The sequence below is a fragment of the Odontomachus brunneus genome, unplaced genomic scaffold, assembly GCF_010583005.1.
Source record: "Odontomachus brunneus isolate Ranch 3 - 2012 unplaced genomic scaffold, Obru_v1 Obru_scaffold_058, whole genome shotgun sequence".
Taxonomy (NCBI): domain Eukaryota; kingdom Metazoa; phylum Arthropoda; class Insecta; order Hymenoptera; family Formicidae; genus Odontomachus; species Odontomachus brunneus.
In genome coordinates this window covers 1,905,840-1,933,701 of record NW_022639508.1, presented here as the reverse complement: position 1 = coordinate 1,933,701, position 27,862 = coordinate 1,905,840, and the positions used below count along the sequence as shown (strand labels likewise).

The 27,862-nt window shown below is 40.9% G+C and overlaps 2 protein-coding genes across 5 annotated transcripts in view; one reads left to right on the top strand and one right to left on the bottom strand.

Moving 5' to 3' along the window:
• Positions 1 to 27,862, bottom strand: part of LOC116845833 — a 293,678-nt gene that overhangs the window by 28,145 nt on the left and 237,671 nt on the right. Inside the window, exon 1 of one of the 4 annotated variants that reach the window (XM_032818984.1) lies at positions 9,681 to 9,699. The exons of the other annotated variants lie outside the window; for them this stretch is intronic. The gene's annotated coding sequence lies outside the window, so the exon portion shown is untranslated. Of the gene's footprint in view, positions 1 to 9,680; positions 9,700 to 27,862 lie in introns of those variants that run through there. 4 annotated transcript variants of the gene reach the window in all.
• LOC116845832 overlaps positions 1 to 27,862 on the top strand; it is a 244,937-nt gene that overhangs the window by 7,293 nt on the left and 209,782 nt on the right. The gene's annotated exons all lie outside the window — the stretch shown is intronic.

Here is a 27,862-nt window from a genome sequence, read left to right as displayed (position 1 = left end):
ATCTGAGTATTTTATCGAAAGCAAGTTTCAAGTAACGGTTATTAACACAAATCTAAGATTCCCTCTAGAAATATGAGAGGTATTTCCAGCCGAAAAATAATATAACGCAACGCTTGAATTTACTTAACCAGTCGACCATCGGACGGAGAATTGTCGACTGTTAAGAGTTTGATAATCAAACAATAAATAATAAATGCCTTTCTCGACGCTCGATATAATTTAGCCGGAAGCCCGGCAACTCGTGCAATTTTAACGAATGCTCACGCTGAAATGGCTCTTTAATTGCAACCGCACAGTATTAGCATAGTTATATCACTGCGGAGCAGGAAGTACACTGTAATTACTTGCTGAGCTTAGCGCGGGAACATTTACTACCAGTGGCGGAGCGAGTGTCACGTTTACCACTGCGCGATGATAATTTTATATCTTAAACGATATCGCGCGCGTACAATATATACACCTACTCACGCATCATACCCGCGTGCCTTTAATTAACGCGCGATATTTGCGCTCTCGCGTTCCTCGCCGAGAGGACCGCGAAATCGTCTCGTCGACCTCGTATGTTTTCGCGCCAAACTCGCGCGCTGCAAACTACAGAGATTGAAGCGCGATTAGGTGGCTGTTCTTAAGCGCTTAAGCCGGACTTACACTTTAAGCTCGCGGTCAAGCTCGGGACAAATAGTTTCGACTCGCTTCCGGATTCGCACGCCGCTCCATCAGTTTTCTATCGGGTTTCATCGGGCTTTACACGATACTCTCCGTCCCTGATGTTCCCGAACGCTCGCAACTATCAGGGGGGTGTTTTGTTACGTCAAAGGAGCGTCGCAGCGCGAGCTACCGTTTAGCTACAGAGTTTATCGATACGCGAGATCCGCTTAATCACTCGGCGATTAAGCCTAAACTACGGGCGATGCATCCCGATGAAACGCATGATACATGAATGCGTGTGCATGCCCATGAGACGCTGTGCGCTCGTGGGAACGCCTAGAGATCCTAAATATCCACGGATCTGCGCGAATAAATTCGCGACACTCTGGGCGTCGCTTTTGAGTCGATATCTCGCATGTCGTATGGGAAAACGGTCGACTCGACTCGCGCGGTAGATTAATCCATTGCGTTGGAATTACGCCTGCCAGACTCCTATGCTTTCGTGAGCCAAGCGTGCACTTTGTTAATCACACGAATCTGAGGCTTAATCTTATTCTTTCATAATACTAAAACTTTGAAAGTATTATAAAATCCTTAATATTATTTCGTGATAACGAAACTTTACAAAAGAAAAAAAAAAGACGCTGAGTACGTATAAAAAAAAGTATCAAAAGAAAAAGTACCAAATAAAAAATACCAAAACAAAAAGTATCAAACAAGAAAATAATACAAAAGTTATCAAAACAAAAATTATATAACAGAAAGTTATATAATTTAAACAAAGTTAATTTAAACATGTTAATTTAAACAAAGTGCAGATGTTTTAAATTAATTATATTCAAAAAAGAAATGAAATCAATATAATTAACCAAGTATGTATTATATATGTATGTATTTATTACACAAGTAATTGTGTGATAAATATCAATCATACAAAAAATACTAAAACAAAAAATACCAAAAAAAAGACAAAACAAAAAGTACATGTTAACTTAAACAAAGTGCAGATGTTTTAAATATTCAAAAAAGAAGTAAGATCAATATAATTAACCAAATACGTATATGTAAGTATTTATTACACAGGTAATTGTGTGATAAATATCAATATTGTAATGTTAAAATATTTTGAATAAGACACATTTTTTTTAATCAGTTATGTTTTATGTCAAGTGTCTTATGTCAATTTGTTGTTTTCTATATCTATAGTTGGAACACATCTCTAGTAGCACATATTGGATTCACCCAGATAGCCAAACCTGTTTCGTGATAACGAAATCCTTAAGAAAATTCTGAGAGATTGCGTGAAGTAAGTGTAAATCGAACTGTAAGGTATACTTCCGCTCTTACTGAACGTGAACTTTTAAATAGATGCTGCAATTTCGCTAAATAAATGCGAAAGGCTAAATAAATGTTAAGGGTGCCGTGGGGAAACGGCAAGAAGCTCGCGTAGGCTCGACCTGTGCTGGTGCAGGTGTAGGCACCGGCGGCCCCGATATTACTTTCCGTTACGCGCCGGAAGTGTTGGATTTATGACGATAGGGCTCGTACGTTGTCGCCGGCGAAACCGTCGGTGGGATCCATTTTCCACCCGCCGATAAGGTACTTAGGATATTGGCAGCGAGCGCTTTTTGCTCTCCGCACCCTTTCGCCCTCCTTTCTCTCTTTCCCTCGCGTGCTATTTTAGGGTAGAATTAGAGTCGGTCCGTTTCGGGTCGAGAAGTTCTTACCGGTTTCCGCCTCCGATAAACTATCTCAGGCAAGCCGGTTGGCTCCTTCGTAAAATATCGCGACATCGCACGCGGCGGTCACATTGTCACCCTTCTTCGGGCCCGAATCCCTGCAGCGGAATCGCCCGTCGCACGATGGCACCTTGTGAAGCGCGTCTCATACGGTCGGTCAGTTGCGAGGTGAGTGCATTTCGCGAGAATTAAGTGGAATCCTGCCAAGCCCGCGCAGCGGTACCCTCGGTTGACGCGCGCGGATCCTCCCAAGGGATAAGTGAATGGGGAAAAGAAAGCGGGTCTCTCTCTCTCTCTCTCTCCCTCTCTTCCGGCAACGAAGTTTCTTGCCAAAGGAGTTTAGCAAGAAATCAAGCCGCCAGACAGTGACAAGGGAAAGGGTTGGTACCTGGGGGCAGCCCGGGGATGAGAATGAGGGCGGGGTGAAGCGTAAGTCGGGAGCGTAAGAAACACGAAGAGAGACTGCAGACCCGCCGATGCCGGGTGCAGCGCAAAAGAGAAATCGTCGGCACTCGAGAGACCGACTTGCGGAACTTTATTGCCCGCGACCGCCCGGAAACGATCTTTCGAGATTCCCAAATCGAAGCGCGTCGTGCCGAGCCGAACCACGGGATAGATTGATAGATGTCTTTATTAACTTTAGATTGTCAATGTTAGCCATTTTCATCTATACAATTTAATAAAAAAATATAATTGGTATTACCTTATTTTCCTTTTATGTAAAAAGAAAATGATTAAACACGTTAAGGCAGACTACAAGAGAAGAAATAATTCTGAGAATCAAAATGATTCCATATTGGCAGCAACGAGCTAATTATTACATACAGAAAAATGCATACTGCGTTCAAGTAAATGTTATTTGTTTCAAATATTTCAGAAATTTATGTCTATTATCCGCAATTTAACATAAATTCTTTACATGAGAGCATCGGATTTATTCAAACTACATTCTAGATTCTATAAGTTCAACATTTCAATGAAAAATATTAAATTGAGAAAAAAAATTCGGTTTACACAGAAAACTAGCTTTTTCTTCAATTCAGTTTTATGATATTCTTAGAAAGAGAATACATGATGAGCGCTTTCTAAAATTTATGATGATATATTTTAAGACTACTACCAAGAAAATATTCTCTATCGAAGATTATTATTTAAAAGAAGAAAAGTAAACTGAGTAATCATTTTTCTTAACAGTACAATGATATTTTTCTGTGTGTGTTCCTACTAGCACTGGCACGATCCGGAGTTAACATTTTAGGATTAATCGTCTAAGAGCTACATATGATAGAAAAACAAAATAAAAGGGGAAGAGAGAGAAAGAGAAGCGCGCGAGAGAATCTCACCGCGATCGATAGTCGTTATTGCCGCGTTTATCGGTAAAGGCAAATTCAAAGACCCGTCATGGCTGTAATAAACGTCTTTGAATAACGTGGGGGAGATAAAAAATTTTGTCGCCTCGATCGCGCGGGATATAACCGTTCAGAATCGATCGAACTACCAATAACTGATTGATTTATCACTTAAATAGTAACACGTGCGAGGAGAGCGTATTGACAGTTTGGCGCGCTGTCAATAGCGGCTGCTTTCACAATTAATTGAGCAATGCCAGTGTTAATCGAGCGAAATATGTGCGGCTCAGTGATTAAGCTAGTCCGCAAATTGGATATCCACAACTATGGGCATCGTAATTGTGTGCGCTGATTTGACACATTATTGTAAATTACTTTCGAGCGCGAAATATACAGCGCGAAACGATTTACGCGAGCGTAAAAATTGCACGAAAAGGAAAAAAGGATCGGACTGTAGAAATCTCTCGGAATGCGACGAGTACGTCGAGGAATAAGGATCATTACGCCAACGATAGGAGTCCTTGATTCGCGTACACGATCGACGTGCGCCGATTGCCGTCGTCGGAACCAAATTAGCAACAAGACAGCGATATAGATCAGCTTCTTGCGGGACCTACTTCCCCATCGACTGGTAAAGGGTTGAGAGGTAACTCCGACGGAGAGGAAGAGAGAGAGAGAGGGGGGGAGAGAGAGAGAGAGAGAGAGATATGGGGGAGAGAGAGAGAGAGTGTGTGCGACGCGAGGAGGGAGAGAGAGGTTTCTAAGTTCGATAAGTCTCCTCAGAGCGAAACAGACAAGGATAGAGAGAGGAAGAGGGAGAGGAAGCCGCAAACCCGTAACTTCGTGCCGGCGGCTTTCGAGCGTCGTGTCGGAACGTCGCGCGAGAATTACTCAGGGGTCGGCAGAGGGCGGAGGAGGAAGCGAGTTGGGATGGAGGAGAAGGTGTAGGAGGACCGATTGCCGGCAGCACAAGTCTCACCTGTCGTTTCCCCTCGGTGGTCCTCCACCACCACCTCCTGCTTCTCCTCTTCCTCTCTATTTTGCTCTCTTTGTGGAGTACGACGACGACGACGACGACCTCGTCGGCGGTGGTGATGGCGGCAACGTGGCGGCTCAATTACGGGTGTTCGGTATCGGTAACCCCGAGACGGCCAAACGGCGTCGACGAATCAATCGTGGCCGCCGAATCGAGATACCGGGGGCTCTCCAGTGAGTCTACGGGTATCATCCCGAGGTTTCGAACATCCGGGTTTCCAGCGGCCGCCTCTCCTCGTTCGAGTTGCCTGGGAATTTCGTCGCAGTTCGCCGCTTCGTCCATTATCCCTCATTCCCCGCGAAGTCCATTCTGCCACCACCGCCTCCTCCTCTTCCTCTTTCTCCTCTGTCTCTCTCTCTCTCTCTCTCTTTCTCTCTCACCCTCTGGCGTACATGTTTTACTCACCCTCCTTCCCTTCCACCCCCTGCCGCCCCCGTTTTCGCCTTCGTAGATTGATCGGCGCCGAACTGTATCTCGTCTGGCGTTTTAAAGTGTCGATAACGAGCGAGTATCGATCCGCTGTCGAAGTTGAAGTTGCTGAAGTTGCGAACCTATTGGAATTTCGGCTCGATGATGGCGTTGTTGTTTACGAGAGCTTCCATTTTCGCGTCACGATGTTCGCCGTCACGATGTCGAATACCGGCGCGTGGGTTTGAGGCGAGCGCGAAGATTGTATGGCGTCATGACGATGAAAATTAATAGCGTTCCGCGCAGCGCGGTCATTAATCTGCGGAACACCCGCGAAAGAGCCGCCAGCGCGAGAACCAATCCGCTCGATATCACACACGAGAGCACCCCCTGTTTTTCCCTTGCTGAAGAATAAAAATTAATTTTCGATCGTGCGCGCACGAGGAGAGAATCGGTTCGACGTGAAACGTCGGTAATTGACCGCGAAGGAACTCGCGAAAAAGAACGCTTTGCGGAACACTTCCGAGTGAATCTTCCCGCCGTGTGAAAGTGAGTCGAAAGTGCTTGTCGGTACGATTCGTTTTATCACGAAGCGAGAGTATATATAGTTTCTCTTTTAAATAAAATCAATTTTATTATGTTTTCAGTAGTACAGGAATGGACTGTCACAGTGAGATCAGTTTTTTGCTAAGAAACATAGCAAATTTCGCTCGAAACTGTGCACTGAGAAAAAAATATATCTAAGAAAAATGAAGTATTTATTCGTTGGGTATCAATAATATGTTCCCTTATTTACTTGTATTAACATAAAATATTTTTGAGATAAGAAAATATATATTTTCTCTTAAAGCTTTCCATAAAAGTAACTGTTTATTTAATTTAAATGAAAAATACTGGATCCATGTGAATACGTCATTTTAATACCCATGAATACGAATGAATACTTTCTATTTTTAGATATTTTTTTTCTCTCAAGGTATCAATTTTTTTTTAATAGGACATTTCAATTTTTGAGCTGTAAATATGAAATGAAACAGTAGAGTCAATTGCTGTAGAATATCCATCTATTTTACGGCAATTTTTATGATAACATTCTCTCGGCGTGTTTCCTCTCTCTACCTTTTTTCTCCTTTCCTCTAATTTTGCCTCTCGCGTTCATCGTTGTTTTCAAATTGCGCGGTTGGTGCCTCGCGTTCGGCCGTAACCGGTGCTTTTCATCGCGCAGACTGAGGCATTATACTTGCCATTTTACAATAGTGCGACGACCGAGCGGTACTCACTCCTCCCCCGTCGGCGTCGCGCGAGAAGAGTAAACTTTCTTCAAATTGGAATTTTGTTGCAGTTCGCCAGTTCGTCCATTATCCTCGCTTCTCTCCGCCGACTCGACTTCCTCCTCACTCTCGCCTCCGACTTTTGTTCATGCCGTCCCTATTCCGCCCCTCCGCGTTCCCCCGTCTCTCGCCCCCCTCTAACCCTCTTGCCCCGCGCACTCTGCTGACTTAGGGTGTTTGCAGTCTATCCGGGACCTTTCAAGGTGTCGATAAGGGATAAACATCGATTTCGCGCGAGGAGTAAAGTTACTTCAAATTGGAATTTCCTGGCAAATCGCTACCTATGCCCCTTTCGCTATGTCAATTGCTAATATCGACATTTGTCAAACCTCAAATTTTAATTCTCATCGCAAGTCAAACGACTTCGGAATGCTGCACGCGCATGTGAATGAAAAGTGACTTGCTTCAAAAGCTGTTTACACTGGATATATTATCTAATTGAACTGTAAAACTTTGATAATTTAAGATAAGAATAAAGAAGGTCTACAGGAGCCAATATAAAAATTATGATGCCATAGAAACAAAAATCACAAAATAAGTCTCACTTGACATTAAGACATCAATTTACTTTGAAACCACCCGTGCTTTGTTTCTCAAGTTTATAAATTAATGTCTTAACATCTGACATTTATTTTGTTATTTTTATTTCTATAGAACTATGAAACCTGTGCATCGGCTTTTATAGGCTCTTTTTATTTTTACTCGAATACTGTATGTCCATAAAAATTGTATCATAACTGTAAACCCCAGGGGCGACTTTAAGGTTAGATAAACTTCATTCTATTTTTGTGTTAAACAATTTTGAAAAATGTTCGCGGTAGGAAGAATTTGAAGATTTCTGGAGAAATTTTAAAGAACTTTGAGAAATTTGAAGGATTTCAGGCTTCCTAATATCTCACCTTCGTGATATGCCGCGCAGTCATAATTTTGTTTGAGTTTATACCCGCGTTTTTTACATCCAACGATTTATTACGAGCGCAATGGCGATTATCATCGCGTGTAAGCGAACGACGAGCGTAACGATTCAGTGAAGTTAATCCGCCGATAATAATTCTCCGTTCCGCGGTTTATTGTTGTAATTAATCAACATTACCGCAATAATTGGACGGGTATTTTTGGACGCGTTGAAAGGCAACGATGCGCGATACCAAAACGAGAATAATAAAACACGAAGGTACGCGCATGTATCGTAATGATCTGAAATATAGTCCAACAGAAACATTCTAGTACTAATTGTTGCGTAAATGAACGAACAACCGAACCAAGCGCTAATCCGTTGATAATAATCCACCTGGAAGGAGATTAAAAGGAATGTACTGTGAAAGGGTGCGCGGTGGGTATGCAGACGATGCTCCGTTGTGTTGTTGTTGGAAGGGAAGAATAGCCGAGGGAAGAACGAGGAAGATAAACGCATAAACACTGCGAAGCTGAACGAGGTAATGCACACCGAGACATCCCCCTCTGATCGTGCTCTCTCTCTTTCTTCTTTCTCTCCCTTTCTTTCACTCACCATACTGAATCACGCGCCGGAGGTGAAAGAAATTCATAAAGAAAGGACGGGAAAGTGAGGTATTCCTCGTTGACGCGAAGACGCCGTTCGATGAAATAAGAAGAGGCGATTCAGGATTCTATAGCCTCGTAAAGAAGGACGGAGCGGAGGGCGAAACGAGGCAAAACTCACACGAAGATAGCGCGGTGTGGAGGCCTTGCTCCTTATAACAAATGGTGCCTCTCTTCATACACATAAATAGCTTCTCTTATTTCTTTACACACCAAATAAATTACAGGCAAATAGAAAATAGGAAGCGCGCTCGTGAAGAAATATGTGAAGTGTTAATAATAATATGGACAAAAGAGCTCTGTCGGGGTCGGCGAAGAAAATTATATGTGCCGACTACTATTACGGCGCGAAATAAATTTCCCAAGTTGAAATTTTGATTCCACATTTACCCTGCAAATTTCGTCGAACTCGAAAGGTCAATGAAAAATCTCCAAATATAACACTTTACAAGCTATTCCTACTATTATGCTGCAAATCGTCGCGTACTGCTATTTCCTCCACGTTGAAGAAGCCCGAAAAAGCACTCCTTCACAAATTATTTAATTCTTCGATTATCTCTGAACCGCGTAATGTATTAATCGCATATAATTTCTGTCTTTTATTATTATAACTTTTGCATTTAATTTCAGTTAGCAATGTAATAATTCTATAATTTATTCGATTGCACATATAGTATATTGAGAGAAAAAATATCTAAGAAATAAAAAATATTTATTCGGTGAATACTATATAATAATATATTTATTTATATTAATATTTTTCAAATAAGAGATATACATTTTTTTAAATCTTAGCTTCCCATAAAAGTAATTGTTGGTTCTATTCAAATATAAGAATTTAGAGATTTAAGTAAATATGTTATTAATTGAATAGATATTTTTTATTTTTTAGATTATTTATTATATATATTTATATAATATATATATATATTTTTTTTTTTTTTATGAGTGCATATAAGTATATATTAAATAATCGAATGAAGAGTGCGCGGTGGATAAATGGGTAAAAGAAATAACATATTTTTATTTTCACAATATCTCTTGTTCTTTTTTTCCTTTTAGCATTGAAAGCCTTGAATTTAAAACCCTTAAAAAAGCTGATATGGAAGAAGCTGTAAAAGCGAATGCGACAGTTTTGTGTCCAATAATGCTGTGCTTACCAATGGAGATTTAAATTTGAATTCCGTATAAAAGCATGTACTAGACAGAAACATGAAAAGAAAGCATCGGTGGACGTGAACTAACTCGCGGCGGTTCACGAAGCATTATTGGACGTGAAAATCAGCACTTGCAAAATTTACATTACATCCTAAGTCCGGTATTCATATTTGTGAATTATTTAGTCTTTGGTTGAGAACATAATTAATTACTCATTCGTATTCATGAACCGTTATTCGGCTGTTTGGATCAATGTTTCTTGTGTGAAATAATGCAACAAGTACTAGTACAGAGTTTAACCAATCGAAAATTCATGAAGCTACAATTACTTGTTAAATGGTGTGATATACTATGAATGCCGGACTAAATTTCGACTCGGGTATTTTCTCGATAAATTCATCAAACTTTGCTACGTTAAAAATGAAAATCTATAATGAGTGATTTGACACACCTTAAAATATTTGATGTATCGCTACCCACATCCCTGCGTCTTGCGTCCTTTCTGGCTTTTTGATTCTGCATCCTGGTTGCCCGTCGTGGCTCTGACACTGACACTGACACTCGCGTAGATGCGATTCGTAGCAACGATATACGTGTTAAGTAACGCGACGAGAATCTGATCGTGTTTCAAAAATGCCGACGAAATATTTTAATAACACGAAGGAGAATGGTACCGATACACATTGTTCGTGCGGATGTGTATCGCTCGACAGTCAGGAACGTAATGGAAACGTAATGGAAACGCTCGGAAAAACATGCGACGTGCAAAGATGCGTCTACCTGCCTCGAAGGTCCGCGTTGTTTTGAAAACGCTCATTGGGTGCGTTCGGGGAGCACGCTACCAACGCTACCGCGTCCTTCTATTTTTATCGCTCCTTAGATAAACAACAAGGATAGAATGACACGGTAGCGCTGAATAGCGCTAATAGAGAGCTCCCCGAACGCACCTATTGTAGAGACCCTATAGTAAGAGTCTGGACAGTCTTGTCTTGTATTCTATTGGTGTTGACAAAATATGGCGGAACCAATAAGGTGTTCGGAAATTATATTAGATGCGCGGTATTATTCAACTAGTAAGAATAGAAGAATTGATTAAAATAAGAAAACAAATTTGATTTTAACAGTTTTATTTACATAAAAATGCAATACAAAATAATATAATGTCATTTAATAGTAGAATGCATCGCCATAGTTTTACTACTGAAAATTTTATTTTTTAATCGCCCTTTCTTGCAATCAATTTTTACGCGAAATCGAAATCTCATCGAGAAACCTTTCTCCGTAATATTAAAACAATTAGGTACGCAGCAGCCAGGCATTTTCTACAAAATTGTATGCAACTTGTAAATATAAAATACAGTATTAAAGGTTAGGAATTGATTTTTATAACAGCATGCATTTATAATACTTTTTTTCTATATATTTTACTTCATTACAATATTATATTATAAATTACCTGTTTTACTTGTTTGATATTTTATTATTTAATATAAGATTCACAAGATTTTTTTTCTTTGCATCACATCTATGTCATATCATCACTTTTTTTGTTTTACGACGCCATGTTTTGTCGAACTAGAAAGACTGTCCAGACTCTTACTATAGGGTCTCTAATCTATTGTCGTTATCACTCGGTCGCTCACTAGTCGGGCGACGACGGTTGAAGAGAAAGATGACGCAGTCCTTTTTGTCCATTGTTTTGATACACTCACGTATACATACGTCGCGTATTTCATCGTGACTGAATGTTACATTACTACATTTTACGTAAAATACTTCATCGGTTTCTGAAATATTTTTAGTCGGATTCAGTGACTCAACGTTAATTAACACATGTTTTTCCGATCAAGTCGTGTCTACACAAGTGCTAATGTCACGGCTTAGCATTCTGGGTGCCATAACGGTGCAGGATGCTGTATCGAAAGTTAAGACAGAGGTCGCGGGCAGTAATATACCATACATTTCCAAATGTATAGATATGTAACATTTAATATATTTCCAACGCTAATAATAAAAAAAATTAATAGAGAAATCACGAAGGAACAAGATTTTTTTCTCCATTATCCATTAATTAGATCTGCCCATATTAAGGCTCCTGGTCCCCCGCATTGACTATCTCTTTTTTATGACGTCAGAAACGAGAAAATGCATGCTAAAAATTCTTGCGAAATATGTTAAAATAAAAATATATATCCATAAAGTAACACTTGCAATCGATTAAATAAATTTTTGAGATATTCCGTGCACTTCTCTTTTGCTCTAACAATCAATAATTTGTTGTAAATTAACGTGACATGTAATTCATCTTCTTAACCTATTTCTTCGCCTATTTTTATTCAGATTAATTTACAATAAATTATTGATTGTCAGAGCAAAGAAGAATGCACAGAATATCTTACAAATTTATTTAATCGATTGCAGGTGTTACTTTATGGATATACATTTTTATTTCAATGTATTTCGCAAGAATTTTTAACATGCATTTTCCCGCTTCTGACGTTCATTAAAAAGAGATAGACAATGCGAGGGGCCAGGAGTCTTAATTTAGTAAATTATTAAATATTTACATATTATATATTTCATTTTTGCAGTCAAGTTAAACAATTAATATATTGTTCACTGAAATCAAGAATAAATATGAAGTGCAGATGGAGAATATCGAGATGATAGAACATTAGATAATCCTGAGTCTTTTTTTAAAGATAATTCAGTATGAAGAAAATGGCAATCTTTCATAACATCAAAGTAATGACAGTCTGTATAAGCTAAATTCGATGGAATTTACCGTGTATAATGTCTGTAATGTGAAACCAAAATTTCGACTCGAGTTTTCACACGTAAGTCCTGCTTCGAGGTCCCTCGAGTCTAATCCTGAATCTCACGGGAACGAAGTTTCGCGGGGATGAACTTCACGTCGTCCGACGTCACGGCGACTTGGCTCGCTTTTCGCTGAGCTCGTCTCTCGCCGTTAACCCGCGAGATTATCATCCGCTTCGGAGCGATATTATAACATCCGCGCGAATCGAGACAGACTGGTACTTCGTCTCTCTCTTTTTCTCTCTCTCTCTATCTTTTTCGCGCGGAAGAAACGTGCCCGCGTCTCGACATCGGCGGCTACACCGCCGCCGGTCCGGGGAACGAAAGAAATATTACAAAGCGTCTAAGTATATTTTCCTTCGAGGTGGGTATATTGCTCCCCGGGGAGGAATAACCGAGCCGAAGCTCACAATGCGCCGCTACGAGAGTTGCATATAAAGGAGAAGGAAAAAAGGCGCGAGGAGGCAGGGCGAGCGCGGTTTAATGTATAAGGATGTCTCCCTCTCAGCAAACCCCTTCGTTCTCTCGCCTCAGGTTCCTCTTACCCGTTCTCTCCCACGATATCCAGAGTATCCGCGAGGAGCTTTTCTTTCGCTTTCTATCCTCCTCCTCTTTCTCTCGTGCACCTCCACCTTCCTCTACTTCTTTCTCCACTGTCCTCGATCTCGTGCCGGGATCAAATCGAAGTCTCGACGAGCAAGAAACCGAGGCATGAAAAGTCAGTCGCGTGTTCTTCCGCCCGAGAAAGCCGGTAACGTCTCCGAAGGGTTCGCCGTAGGGGGAAGGAATGAGGTTGAGAACGTTCACTGCGATCGAACTTCATGAATTTTTGACGCGATTTTAATCCCGCCGCGGTATCAGAAGAGGGGTGTAACTCACTCCTGTTCGCCCGATGTGAAAATGCTGGTTCCGCGAGTCTCGCTTTGGCCGGTACCACCGGAACGGAAATCTTAAATGATCGCTGTACGCAAATGACACTTGTTGGCTCCTTCACAATACCCTTCACAATACGAATATGTGGGATTTTCATTGCAAATGCAATAACGACGATAACAGGTATGTAAACATAAAATTATAGAAAGCTCCTTTGAATAACTAACAGAAATATTTAAATAGCTTATGAGAAGCCAAGCACGGATGTCAATGCCATTAAATATTATTATCACATTAATAATATTAATATGATAGTGGGAGGATAATATATCCAGCATGTAAAACGCACGTATCGAAATTTTCTCGATCATCGTACGCGGCGAATCAACCTCCCATACTTAGACCGATTCTTGAGTCTCAAACTTATATATATACACACACACACACACACACACACACACACACACACACACACACACACACACACACACACACACACACACACACACACACACATATATATATATGCTTGGCTCCTTATAAGCCATTTAAATATTTCTGTTAAAAATAAAAAATAAATCTTCGTCCAATTATACACAACTTCAATCGCCTTCCATTTCCACTTCCACTTAGAATATTTTGGCGCGGCCACACAGTAAAAATGCATTTATGCACCATACTAAAAAAATATAATCTCATCTTTAAAGGAATTCATTTATATGGAGTTACAAGAAATAATACTTTGCAATTAGACTTTTTTTTATTTAATGTTATAATATTTATGTTATATATTTGGCGTTTTAGAAGAATCCACTTGAGGCCATGTATAAAATGATTCCATTTCTGACGAGATTATATTTCTTAAATATATCACTGTTACATTTTATGTGATTGTTTTTAAGGCTAACTGTTATAATACGAAAATATATAGTACGATACGAAAATATATACGATACGGTTGAGCTGGAAAACCATGACGGAAAATGAACGGTATCATTGCAATCGCGTGTACGTTCCCAAATTGCGCGAGAAATAAAAAATCCCAGAAGGGAATTCGCGTCTGTTTTCGTGGGAAGATGAATGTACCGGAGTCAATAGCGTCGATAATAGACTCATTTCGCAATAGCAAACATTTAAATTCGACGCGCGTTCGTGTGCTTTCATTATGTTGCCGCGCCCCGACGCGATTTGTCTTTCACGATGAGTTCGTGCGAGTTCGCCGAACGCTTTCCACCTTTTACCTTTGTCTCGCGCGAAGATGCGGAATGCACATCGTACACATGTTCAACGGGGGTCTTTTAAACGCGCACGTGTTAACTCCTTCTTGAACGTCACGTGCGCTCGCTCGCTCGCTCGCTCGCGTTGCCGAAAATTTGCACTGGGCAGCGCTTCCCTGCGCGGAATTCGCGTTGCTCGCGTTGTCGTATATCAGCCAAGGCGCATACCCCGTTACGATCTTGCCTTGCGACTCAGGCATGCGAGCGTTCGCGTGGCGGATTTCGGAATGGAGCTGAAACTGTAATTGAAGATACCAACGGTAACGAGAACAGGGCGAGATGTTTCGGAAATCATTTCGCGTTAATTAAGCGGTCTATTCATCCCACGGAACTCGATTAAATACGTCATTCTCGACCTGTAGAATATTTTAGTGCAGGATGGATCAAAGGTGAAGTGAATAGAGTGATCCAGATAGACTTTTGTGATTATCACGAGACAATCAATGATAGAGATTTTTATGTTTAATTATACACTTGAGAGAGAGAGAGAGAGAGAGAGAGAGAGAGAAAGAGAGAGAATATTGTCTCGAATTAAGATAAAAGTATCCACACATGCACGGGTCATTTTTTAATATAAAATATATATACATATAGTCTTTTTTATATTAATCTAAATATTCATGTTTAAAGAACAATAAGAACGTCCAAGATTAGGTACGTATCCGAGAATTGGTACTTTTGCCTCAATTATGACACATCATAGCAGTGTCGTATGCATTGATGACAGTGTCAATTTGTCGTCACATTAATATAGTGACAAATTTACTGAGAAAGTTATATACTCTGATTTTTATACATCACACCTTAGATGATATACGGTTTTGAGTAAATTCTACTAATTCTTCTTATATTTCTTTCGCATTTCTCTTTTGTCATTCTGACAAGTACGAGTGCCATATAAACTGCTCATAAAGGGATGCAATCTTCGCAAATGGACTAATAAAATCGCTGTCGAATTCACGTGCGCCCCATCTGGGAAGATTGAGACTAATCCGCGTCTTCGGGCGCATTATGAAAAACGCACGCCCGCAATAGTTTTTGCACGGAGTTCGACGATTTCAATTATCGGCGTTTTAATTGTCGCGGCGCGGACTGCGACAATCGTCGACGCATTTTTCTCGCAGCAACGTTTTCCCTTCCCTGCCCCTATGTATGCAAATTTCGCCATTAAAAGCGCTTTTCGCGACGCGACCCGGCAAAGGCGGCGCCCTCCCCCGTGCGGACAGAGCGCCAGCTTTCGTCTCTCTCTCGTTACCGATCGAAAAACGTGTCATCGGTGGGACTTTGATGCTAATTGCGCTCGGCACATCCGGTCACGTGCACACACTCGCCGGTCGACTCGCCGGCGGAATGCGTCTCTCTCCCTCGCGTGTGCACTTGGCCGGCGGCGAATAAATTCTGCGGCCGGCGGTTTCTCGGTTGGGCCGCGCGGCCTTTGTTCTCCTCGCGCGAAAGTACCGGTTTTTGCCAAAGGACGCGCGTAGTCTGCAGCTTTCGCAGTTAATTAATTAGCTCGCCATCCTTCAGCCAATCCTCCTGGCGCTCAGCGCGAAAGTGCGCACTGAAGAGAGACGTAGGAACGGAAAAGAAGAAAAAGGAAAATACACGAGAAAGTCGAGCGATCAATTCGCGTTTCGCGAATGAATCTCGTCCTGTTAATCGAGATCTTTGCATCGAGAATCGCAGGGGCGATTTGCAGGGACGTACTCTTCCGTTGGCGAGGTAGATCGAGAGGATTGCGGGCGAATCGAAGGGATGAGGCGCGGGATTGGAAATTGAGACTGCATCCATCATCGTGGAGCCACCTCAAAGAAACTGAGAGGACGACTACTATGACGACGACGACGACGACGACGACGACGACGACGACGACGACGACGACGACGACGACGACGACGACGACGACGACGGCGGCGGTGACGACGACGACGACGACGTTTCTCGGTTCTATAGCCGAGAAGGCGGTCCTCACTTCGTCGGCTAAGGTAAATGTTGTCTCACCTCGCTGACTGAGCGCACAAGGGCAGTGTAAACAGATCCTCCACCGGCCATATTTAACGTTTCCTCGACGCCGGCAGGACCGAGCACACTCACCGGCAGGACGACGCGATGTCGCCGTCCCTGGTCGCTGTGGGTCCGTCCGCTTGGTCTGGGAGAAACGAGACGAAGAGATTTTCCTCTCCTTCCTCGCGACTTTTCCCGATATTAAAGCTCCGCCAACGTTGCGCGGCCGTGGGCGTGTAAGTGCGCGACGCACGTAACTCTACGTACGTGCACGTGTATATGCTATTCCGGACGTGACATATTAATGGCGGGATTAGTCTTGATTTATTTTGACGCGCACGCGCGCCACTTGAAATCGGCGAGAGAGAGATCCAGCAGAAAGATATTTTCCAGCTTCTCCACATTCGCTAAACTGTTGTTCCCGCTTCCCTTTCTTTCTCTCTCTTGTTCTTCCTTTCTCTTGTTTTCATACCTCTATTTTCCCCGTTTTTTCATGTAGTGTTTTTCCGGCTACCACGCGATCTCCTGCATCATATTCCTTTCTTCTGAAAATGTTCAATGCGTATGCGCGCTGCTTCAAACTTTTTCGGTCAACCAACTATGTTGGCGCGCTGCCCAGTCACAAAGGGCTCGCTTAGGGTGCTTCTAAAATTCTGGCGTAGGGACAATTTGCGGGAAATGAACCATCCAGCTGCGCGCGCGCGCGTGCGCTCGGTGAACGCTTTGTCGCGCGCGTTCGCGAAAATATTTTTCGCACGTGCGTGTCGGGCGTGCGGAAAATCTCATCGGGAATGATTTCCGCCACGTTGACGCTCAAATTGCGCATTCGGACAGTTTAAACAAACCGCGTAACAATAAAAAGCTCTCGCGCGCTACTCGGTAGGTTTTTCGAGAACGATATTTCCGTCTTCATCAAGTGCACAAAGGTCTCTCTCTTGCTCTTCTGTCTCTCGTCAAAAAAGGCATTTAATATCGTTCAGACACGTCCGCGTTCGCGTGTACACGTCTCTCCCATTATTCCTCTTCTCACGAGGGAATCTGAAATTCAAAAATTCGCGATACCGAAATTGAGACCGGAAGCGGAAGAACGCGCCCGAGATGAAATGACGACGAAGTTCCCGACGAATCAACGGGCGGCGGCAAAAAAAAACAGCCGTTGATTAAAGACTTTTTACATTCCCCTTTGGCCTTTGGCGCTCGCCCCGCCATCCCCGCCTCGCCATGCCATGCCAGGCCCGAACGTCGGCTCTCGATACGCGTTTCTCGAGAGCGCGGCCCGACTCGCGCTCGATCTACTTCAAAGGAGTTTCTCCTCGGAGTACCTCCATTCGACCGGGCTGCTACACACGTCGCTCGTCATTCACGCGTACATGCGAGAAATCCCTCGCCTCGTTCGCAAAAAGAGAACGTGTGGGGAGGAGAGGGTGAATCACGTTTTCGCAGCCTCCAAGTCGCGCCATTCCGGCGCTCGAGAGCCTCGCCGGAATGACTTCCGCCGTCTTTCGCGGTTTCCTGCACGCCTATCCACCAAGTCTCTCAGACGAAAGTTAGGTGTTCCCGATTAGGAACCACCGCGAAATTGAGAGGAAGGAAGTTAAATGTCCGAGATCGACGGCGTGTTAAAGGCACATCCGATTGAAGAGTATTTATACACGGGGAAAAGATTTAGTTGTATTAACGTGCAGTTAATACAGCCGTTCCTTAGAGAAAATAAAAAACACAATCCAACTGGAAATTCTCAGATTGAAACGTGTGTATCACACGGTGGAAGAAAGAGTTGGATTGTATTAACAATAATCTTTATCAGCCGGAAAACCTTTTACTGCACAACATTTTGGAAAAAATATTAACAGTGGGCGACGTTACAATTGATGTGAAAATCAAGACATTTTCAACGCATCAGTATATAAAAAAATTATATATAAGAGAAAATCACTATAAGAGAAATAAAGATAGAAAAAATAAAGTAGACTGCAGATTTTGGAAGAAGAGAAAATAGCAAAAAATAATTCTCTCCATTACAATGAACGGACCAATGTGTTTTTGTTGAAGAAGTCAGAATTTCTATGGTTCTCATGACTAAAATTTGTGAATTCCGAGAACTGGAAATTTTGCTTCTTTTCGATCAAAACGCATTGACTTGTTCATTGTAATTAATCTTCATGTTAATACAAACTTTTTCTCTGTGTAATATACGCCTTTCAGTTTGAAAATTTTCAATTGGATTTTCTTCTCTATTTTCTCCGAGAAATGTGTTCCTTCACGCATAGTTCCAACTGAGATTCTACGGAATCGTCTACGGGCGAAGCAAACACGAAGTTCCGTCGCTGGGAATTCATCGATCGCACGGTCGATATAGCCGAGAGAGACAGAAAGAGAGCGAAAGAGCCAGAGAGAGAGAGAGAGAGAGAGAGAGAGAGAGTGAGTGTGTCTGCTGAACTTAAGGGACCATCGCGTTTCGAGTGTCGCAGTCGCAGTTAATTAAGGGCCCTTTCTGGAGGTTGATTGCACTAACGTTCGTTAGCGGCAACTCTAGTTGACTAAATGTTGTCTACTCGTCTATGTCACAGATAGCTCCGTAATCTGGAAAGGAGCGGCGAACAATCGCTAACCGGAATGAATTAATCCGAGCCATTGGGCAGCACGTAAGCCAGGTCGCATGACTATATCGCGATGTGACCGCGACTGTGATTATCTCAATTGAAACATATAGACACACGATGACGGTGAAAAGGCGGCGATCAATGAAAAGTTGAAATCAGACGCGGGACGAACCAACGAGGATCGAAATATCAAGGTGAAGAAAAGGGAAAGAAAAACCCGCAGGAAGAAAATTGCTTGAGATTTAATTGGAACCTGACCTAAATTCCCAAAATAATTACGGGTTCTGAATAGAAGTTGTAATACTTTAAACATGCGATTCTAAAAGGGAAGAAACGCAAAGTTTACCTAATATTATTTCTGGTCTTTTAGGTTAAAGGTATTAAGTAGAATATACTGGCTTTTCAAGTAATTTCATTATTCGGTAAAATAGTGTTGTATATTTTATCTTCTGATGTTTTATTCTATTGAATGCAATAGTTGGTATAAAAAAAGGATTCTCTGTTTTTGACATCACAAAAGTATACCGATATTACCGACTGAGAAAAAGCGCAAGTTCCTATAGTATTTCTGTTTTAATCGTAGGCAGAGAGCTCATGTTTGGAACAAAAGCTGGATTCCCAATTAGTGTCCCGTAGTGGGTAATCAATTGTGAGACAAATTTAGGCATTCTAATTAGAATCTATGCCGTATCAAGGATCGGGGATCAGACCTTGGGAAATTTCTATGCGCGAATCCTCTCCAACGATTGGACTGAACAGAACGATTTAAAACAGGATCAAAATATCCGGATTATTAGTTGGCGGATTAAGTCCACACGGGCAATGAAGTCAAGCCCAGGCAGATAGTCGCCGAAGTCAACGACGCGGAGTAGTCCTCTCGAAAACGGGATCTCAAGCGGACCACTCCAGCCGTCTCATGATGGATTTCATCCTATCGACCACTTGGATCGGGCACTTGGATCCTCCAAAGCCCGGAAACACTGTACTGACCCGCGTCCATTCAGGTCGTTGCGCTAGGTATACTGCAGCAACCTTCATGCATCTCACGAACATCTCTCGCACGGGCGAGACAAGACGAGGCGAGACGAGATGGGATGAGGTACCGCGGGTTAAGTATTCCCGGATCTCGAGTGACGCGAGAAGTACCGAGGGCCGCGCGAACAAATGGCTGATGGCCGGCAGAAATGGCTTTCCGATGTCGGTGGACGCGCGCGCGAGTCCATTCCGCATTTTTGTTATTTTCTCTTTCCGTTTCTTTTCCTTCCATTTCTCTCCCTTTTCTCGATGCCTCTCTCCGTGTCTCTATCTTTCTCTCGTCTTCCGGGACAATCCGGATGACGATTGCTTTTCCGATGACGAGATAGAGAAGAAAGAAAGGTAACGACTCGACTCGATACACAAGACTCCTGTAATCCATCCCGAGGTAAGGCTCGCTTAAACCCTGTCGAGCCTGAACGCGCCGAACTACATTCCTGAAACATTCATCGCGAGAGGGAGAACGGAGCACGCCGGCTGAGATGCGCTCGCAGAGCGAGAGATTTACCTGCCTATTGCTTTCGCCGTCGCGGCAGCAGCGTCACGTTCGTTGATAAATAATGGACGCCTGCAAATACGAAGAGACAATGTGACAATGGCCTTTTCGTGCCTACTTCGAATTAAACCGTCGGTCGGCAAGAAGAAAACCTCGCACGTCATCCTGAATGACACCCTCCTCTTGAGCGAGCTGCGCCGCTCGACGTCCCATATTTGTTCCGTGACGGGAAGTAACTCTAGACGCGCGCGACGATAATCTCTCGCGAGCGAGTGAAACGAGCTGATGCGAAGAAATTGACGAATGGAATGCAGTCTGCGAAAAACACTGTTGAACACGAATGTCATACCGTTTAAATTTCTCGGGGTGAGATTTATTTCACTTGGAAAGCCAGCATGACAGCCGAATCACTTCAATGACTTTTCACTCATACAGAATGAATCCTCCACTCTGGATAGTCGAATGAATCTTTTCATCTGAAATTGAAGAGCAAATCTGATATATTCCGCCGTCTCGCGCGAACAAATTCACTCTAATCGATTGAAACGTTCACTTACATGCAGTCAGAATCCGTTCTAAGCTTCAATGAAACATTCATTCTTACGACAGCCGGGTGACAATGTTCTCACTATCGCTTCGAGTGAATTTTCACTTATTTTATTCAAGTGATATTTCACTCTAAGAAGTTTAAAGAGTGCTTTTCATTTATTGTCCCTTTTCGTGTCACCGTCACTTGTCCTATCGTGTTCCTTTTGATTTTTTTTATTACTTTTTATAATTTTAATTATCCGTTAGAAAATACTTTTTTTTACACCGAGAGAAAAGTATCTTGAAAAAATATTTATTTGTTCTAAATACTAGTAACGTATTTACCTAGATTTAAATTTTTTTATGAAAGTAGAATAAACAACTACTGTTATGAAAAGATTTTTAAAAATTTTCATTTTTTATATTTTTTTATATAGAAGTATTTTATATCAGTATAAGGATATATATATATATATATATATATATATATATATATATATATATATATGTATGTATGTATATATTATTAGTACCTATTGAATAAATATTTTCTTTTCTTACAAGAAATCCCATATAGGTGTTTAGTTCCAATTTCGATGAGCTTGAAATATATTATAATTCAGACCAAAAGAAAAGACACGTATTTTTTTATACGTGCCCAGACAAACTTTTAGGGGGCAAAACACCTCTTTGAAAAAATCGGTTTTTTCTTTAGGTGCATATTTCGTCAAAAATATAAGAGATCAAAAATATTTTCTAGACTAGAAATTTTATAGATTAGAAATTTTCTAAAAATTAAATGGTAGCAGTAAATTAAATTTTAGCAGTACTTTGCAATGACAAAATCAGATATTTAAAAAATGTTATGATTGTCAACATACCCCACCACTCATCAATTTTCATAAATATCTGATTTTGTCATTGCAAAGTACTCCTAAAATCATTTAACTTTGTCTAGAAAAATTTTTTTCTATCTCTTACTTTTGACGAAACATGCTCCTAAAGAAAAAAATTGAAGAAAGAAAATTTTTTTCAAAGTGTTTTGCCCCCTAAAAGTCCACCTGGGTACGTATAAAAAAATACGTGTCTCTTATTTTGGTATGAATTATAATATATTTCAAGCTCATCAAAATCGGAGCTACCTATGTGGGGACATAGGAACACCTATGTCCCCATATAGGTAGCTCCGATTCCTTGTGAGATACCCTTGTGGGTAGCTAGGGTTCCTTGTTAAATATTTTTTCTCTCGGTGTATATGTGCATCTACATCTACCTAAACTCCCTCAAAAGGCTTTGCACTCTCGCGAGCCATAGAAATCAACCGGATGGACGCTTCTGCTCTCCTCCATCAAGCCCTGTTTTCCCGGACTTTCGGTGAGTTTGCCTCGTCAGTGGAAAGCTCCAAAACGATCTTGAGCAAGTTTGATGTCTGTCGTAACGCTTGCGGTTCACTTTTCGACGCGATCGCTGTGAGATTTATCGCGGCATTCCATTCGATTCGCAGTGGCCGATGGGCTCGAATGCCCAGGGCTCTTGGCAGGTCGAGAGCCATCGCTTATAGACTAGCCTTCCTCATTTGTTTCCTCATTTCTCTCATTCTTGCGAGTTTCTTCGTGCTTAATTAATAGACGAGGAGCGGTGTATTTATGGTTGCGGCCGGTCGTGATGAGAAACCCGTTATAAATAACAATGGGTCTCTAATAAGGTCTCATGAAATATTTGACCAGGCACTTTTATGACGTACCAATTAAGGACAGGCTCGATTCTATGAGGGTATTCGTGCTAGGTAACTCCCGGTAACCGCTCGGCCGGTCGGTCGGTCGGTCGTCCCTCTTCTCCCTTTCGTCCTTTACCTTTTTCAACGTCCCTCTATACCGTGAACTGGCAATTCATCGACGGTAGATTCGAAAGAGCGTGACGGATCACGCACGAAATAGTCCGAAAAATCGATCAAAACCGACTGTTCGGTCGACGTCTCAAATCGCAGTCTTGCCACAAATTGCCTCTGAATTATGACGGATCGTCGTAAAAAAAGGAGAAATTGAAAACACCTTCGAGAACGAAGCATCTTACGTAAATGTCCGAGAAAAATGATCACTGGCGTAATTACGCATTCCCGACGAGTGTGTGAATTTTAGTAGAATCTTTTTTAGGATTAAATTGTTAAATCAGTTTCGAAGTCCCAGTTTCGCTCAAATATACATTTTTTCTTTTTTTCATAATATGATCTTAAAAGACATTCCCGGACGGAGTTTTGTAATTCGAATAAAAATCACCGTCGTAAAGTCACGATTCTCTGAATATATATAATTAAGTTCATATCTGTATGATTCACAAGTAAACCAACCCAAGTGTTACATTCCGATTTTGATAAGCTTTTAACATGCTAGTCTAGATCTAAATAAGACATATGTCCATACGGCTGGTAAGAGGGTGAAACCTTTTGAAAAAAATCGGTTTTAATATTTCTGACAAATATTATCGGAACGGTAAATAAAACAAAAAAAAGTTTTAAAAAGTTTCAAAAAAGTTTTATAGATTTTAATGAGCTTTATAACAATGCATTCAGATTTTACAAAATTAAGGAAGGAAAAAGGGATAGAAAAAATTACAAAAAATTTTACAAAATTAGGGAAGGGAAGAGAGATTTAGAAAAAAATAATATTTTCGAAAAATCTGAATGCATTGTTATAAAGTTTATTAAAACCCATAAAACTTTTATTTGAAACTTTTTTTTGCCTTTATTTACCATTCCGATAATATTCGCTCAGAAATATTAAAACCGATTTTTTTCAAGAAGGTGTTTCACCTTCTTATCGGCCGTATGAGCACGTATAAAACAATATGTATCTCTTACTTAGACCTAGACTACAACATGTTAAAAGATTTCCAAAATCGGAGTGTAACATTTAGATAGGTTCACTTGTCAAAATCCTATAATTATGACAATGGACATAATGCAAAACCAATTGCACTTTAAGATCACATCGAAAATTGAGGAAATAAGATCTGCTTATTTTTATCGTAAAAAACTGCACAATTTCGAGCGTCAACGAGATTCTGCTCTGCACACGATCGCTATATTGCTTTCTTCAGCGGGAAGAACGCTTTTTTACGGGTCGGGACGCAGAGTATATTTAAGATGTATCGATAGTGTCGATAGTATCGACGAAATCATTATTTTGCAAATAAAACAAAAGTGGTAAAAACCCAAAGCGAATGTGCACAATTATGCACGCTGGGCATTAAAGGGTTAAAGGGTTCGCATTGACATTCGCATTGTGCTACCTGTGCTACCTGCAAAGACGAGCCGCAGCCGCGATAAGTGACGTTCACTCACGTCTACGACCCTGAGACGCGTTTTAACACGCGGCGCGGGCGAATAATAAACGAGGCATTGGTCGATTCGAAGCACGCGTCTCGCCGCCGATCGTCGTCGTCTGTATTCATGGCATTCGCGCACACAGAATATCTCGCGGCGTTTCCGGTCCGGGGTGTTATCAAGGCATGAAGAAACAAATCGAATAACCGTAATGCCATTTTCCGGCGTCGGACGACGGCGAGGGAGGATGAGAGAGAGAAAAGAGAGAGAGAGAGAGGGAGAGTGAAAAAGGACCGGAGACGTATAGGAAAATTCACTCCCGCGGAATGGCGGTAGCTGCTGCGTTGCCCGTTGCTACGTCCCGCCCTGGCGTGATAAATTCGATACGTCTTTTCGCGATGCCACCCCGAGTCGTCGTCGTCGTCGTCGTCAGTAACGGCGGCGGTACCGCGGAGGATAATACGCCGCCACTGATGTCGCAAGAAGATGCATCTCGCTCGCCTACATATGCGCCGACGTGCGTGCATCTGCACGCAATTGCGCCGGTGATCATTTTTCACGGATGTTTATGTAAGATACTGCGTTCTTTAAGGTGTTTCCGATTTTTTCCTCTTTTTATTTTTTTCTCACGACGATCTATCATAATTCGGAAGCAATTTGAGGCAACACGGCGATTCAACTCGTCATTCTGAAACTTTGCAAAATGCGAAATTTTTGCGATACTCGTGTGAATATCCCCTTTTGCTTAAATTAAAAAGCGCGAAAAAATATTCGTTATCATCAAATGCTATTAAAAAGAAAAAAATTATTGTACACTATTATTATAATTATTGTATATTGTACACTATTATTATAATTATTGTATATTGAGAGAAAAAAATATCTAAAAAATAATATTTATTTGGTGTGAACTAATAACATATACACACACACACATACACACACATACATATATATATATATATACACATACATACATACATACATACATACATAAATACATACATACATAGATACATACATACATACATACATACATACATACATACATACATACATACATACATACATACATACATACATACATACATACATATATATATATATATATATACATATACACACATTTAAATCTAAATTCTTCTATTTTAATGGGATAGATAATTACTTTCACGAAAAACTAAAATTTTCTTAAAATTTTAAGATGTATATTTTCTTATTTGAAAAATATTTTATGTTAGTATAAATAAATATATATTATATAATAGTTACCACCAAATAAATATTTATTATTTGTTAGATATTTCTTCTCAATATATGAAAAATCTATGTTGTTAAAAAAATATGCAAATGAAAAAAGAATAAAAATAGAATAAGATTGAGAAAAGAAAAAACAAAGATAGGATGGTATATTATGCGAATAAGCGCATTCCGCTTACGAGCTCTCAGTGGTCGTGCAAGCTGAGTCGAGTCTACTGGCTCGAACGGTATTGTGTAGCGCCGGTGCCGAGAGTGTTACCGGGTTCGAGTCCCGCCGGTTCTCTCTCTGTTTTTCGTACACAGTAGTAGGAGAGAGCGGCGGGGTTTGGTTTAGAAGGAAAGAGAGAGAGTTTATGTTAGGTAACATTTCGTTAGTAAAAAGCAAATTAATAATAGTCTCTACGTTCTAGAGTCCTGTATAAGCAAGGGAGGAGACATAGTTTCTAGGGTTGTTTTCTGATTCTTAGTCCCACAGTCCCAGCTCCTCGTGTACTCTTTCAATAGTACACGCAGGCGTTCTTTACAAAACTGTGGAGATAGAAAGCTGGTCACGCTATGTTCTAGAACACACACCATTGTTCTAGTAACACAATGTCCAGCGACATTTTTTTTACGCATCTTTGGAGACTTCGACGTTAAATATCTGTTTCCTCATCACATCGCGAGTAATCATTGAGTATTAATCTGCACTGTATTGTTTGTGATATATCGCGATTTTCTAAAAAGTTCGAAATCGAACATACGAGTTGAAAAAAATTGGGAAAGTTAAGGGGTTAAAAAGAGTAAAATATTTAAGGATATTATGCTGTTAGCTAGACGGGAATGTTTTCATAGCGTTCGCTCGCTCGCGTATCAGGCTTCGCCAGATCCGCCACTGGTTGCAGCTGTAATCCCGCGACCGCCGGTTGCAATTTTCGAGGCCATAACATCTCCTTCGTCCCCGCAGCCGTGGGGAAATATTGGCGCTTCATGCTCGAGCCGGCTGAAGTGACTCGGAATGAAATAGGATTAGCTCGCAATTGCGCGCGACCTACTGATACAAACCAACACTCCTCTTCATTCTCCTCTGCCTCTCTCTCTCTCATCTCCGACGTATTCTGTTTCGTGAACCTCGTACATCTGCATAATTAAGATATACGAACGATTGCACCGCCACCCGCCATCGAATTCCCGCGTGATCGCGATGTTCTCTCCCGCGGAATTTCGCGACACCCGGCGAGGATTTTCGGCTCGATTAGTCGTCGCAGGGACAACGTAATTGCGTCAACATTTTCCGGGGCTTTCGCGGCACGATAACGAGTATCTTTCGAATTATTTAACCGTATCAGAATTGGTGCCATCGCTATTAATTCTTTAACTTTTTCAAGGATGAATTTATTAGTCCGAAGAAACTGATGTAAGTTTAAAGTGACATCAATAAGACATCTGTCAATTATTTGATTTCTTCTTTTTGCTGTGGAATTTTGTAGTGAATATTTATTCACAGTAATGTTCATTACGTTTAATCGATGATGATCGAAAAAAAGAAAAACTGAGAACATATCTGAATATACATTGAAAAAAATATTAAAAATCTAAAAGATATTTATTCTGTGCTAATAACATATATTTGCTTATATTAATATAAAATATTATTCAGATAAGAAAATATACATTTTCGTAAAATCTCAACTTTTCAGAAAAACAACTGTTTACTCTATTTGAAATTCGATTAAAATTTTGAAATTCTATTAAAAATTAAAAAATGTATGTATATATATATATATATATATATATATATATATATATATATTTAAAAATTCTTAAATAAAAAATTAAAACTTTGAAATTCTATTTAAAATTTATAAAGTAAAATTTAAGTGAATATACTATTAGTACATATATCGAATAAAAATTTTTTGTTTGTTAAGTATTTTTTCTTTCAGTGTACACATATGTATCGGAACTTCTGAAAAGGTTAAGGAGTATAATTTAAGCAGTATAACGAAAATTTGTATGACAATTTTACAAACTACTGTCTATTTTAAAAGATATGTACCACTATTCTAACTATTACTAACAATTTAAATTCCCAGACAGACAATTTTCCGCCAAGGTTTAATGTCTGATCCTTCCACTTCCTGATATCACCAAACATATACGGTAAAGACCCTGCGGTATATACATGCTCGCAGCATTCCACGGATTCATTCCACGTGCATTTATCCGAGCACGAAGCCGCGAGCATTTCGCGTCGTTCGTTGTTAAACGATATGGTCGAAGATACGGAACGCACATGTGCACTCGATTCTTCGCTGGAGGGCAACGAGAAGAGAAGAGAAAAGAAGAGAGATAAGTGAAAAGTCGTCGTGCGCGCACGAGAGAGAGAGAGAGAGAGAGAGAGAGAGAGAGAGAGAGAGAGAGAGAGAGAGAGAGAGA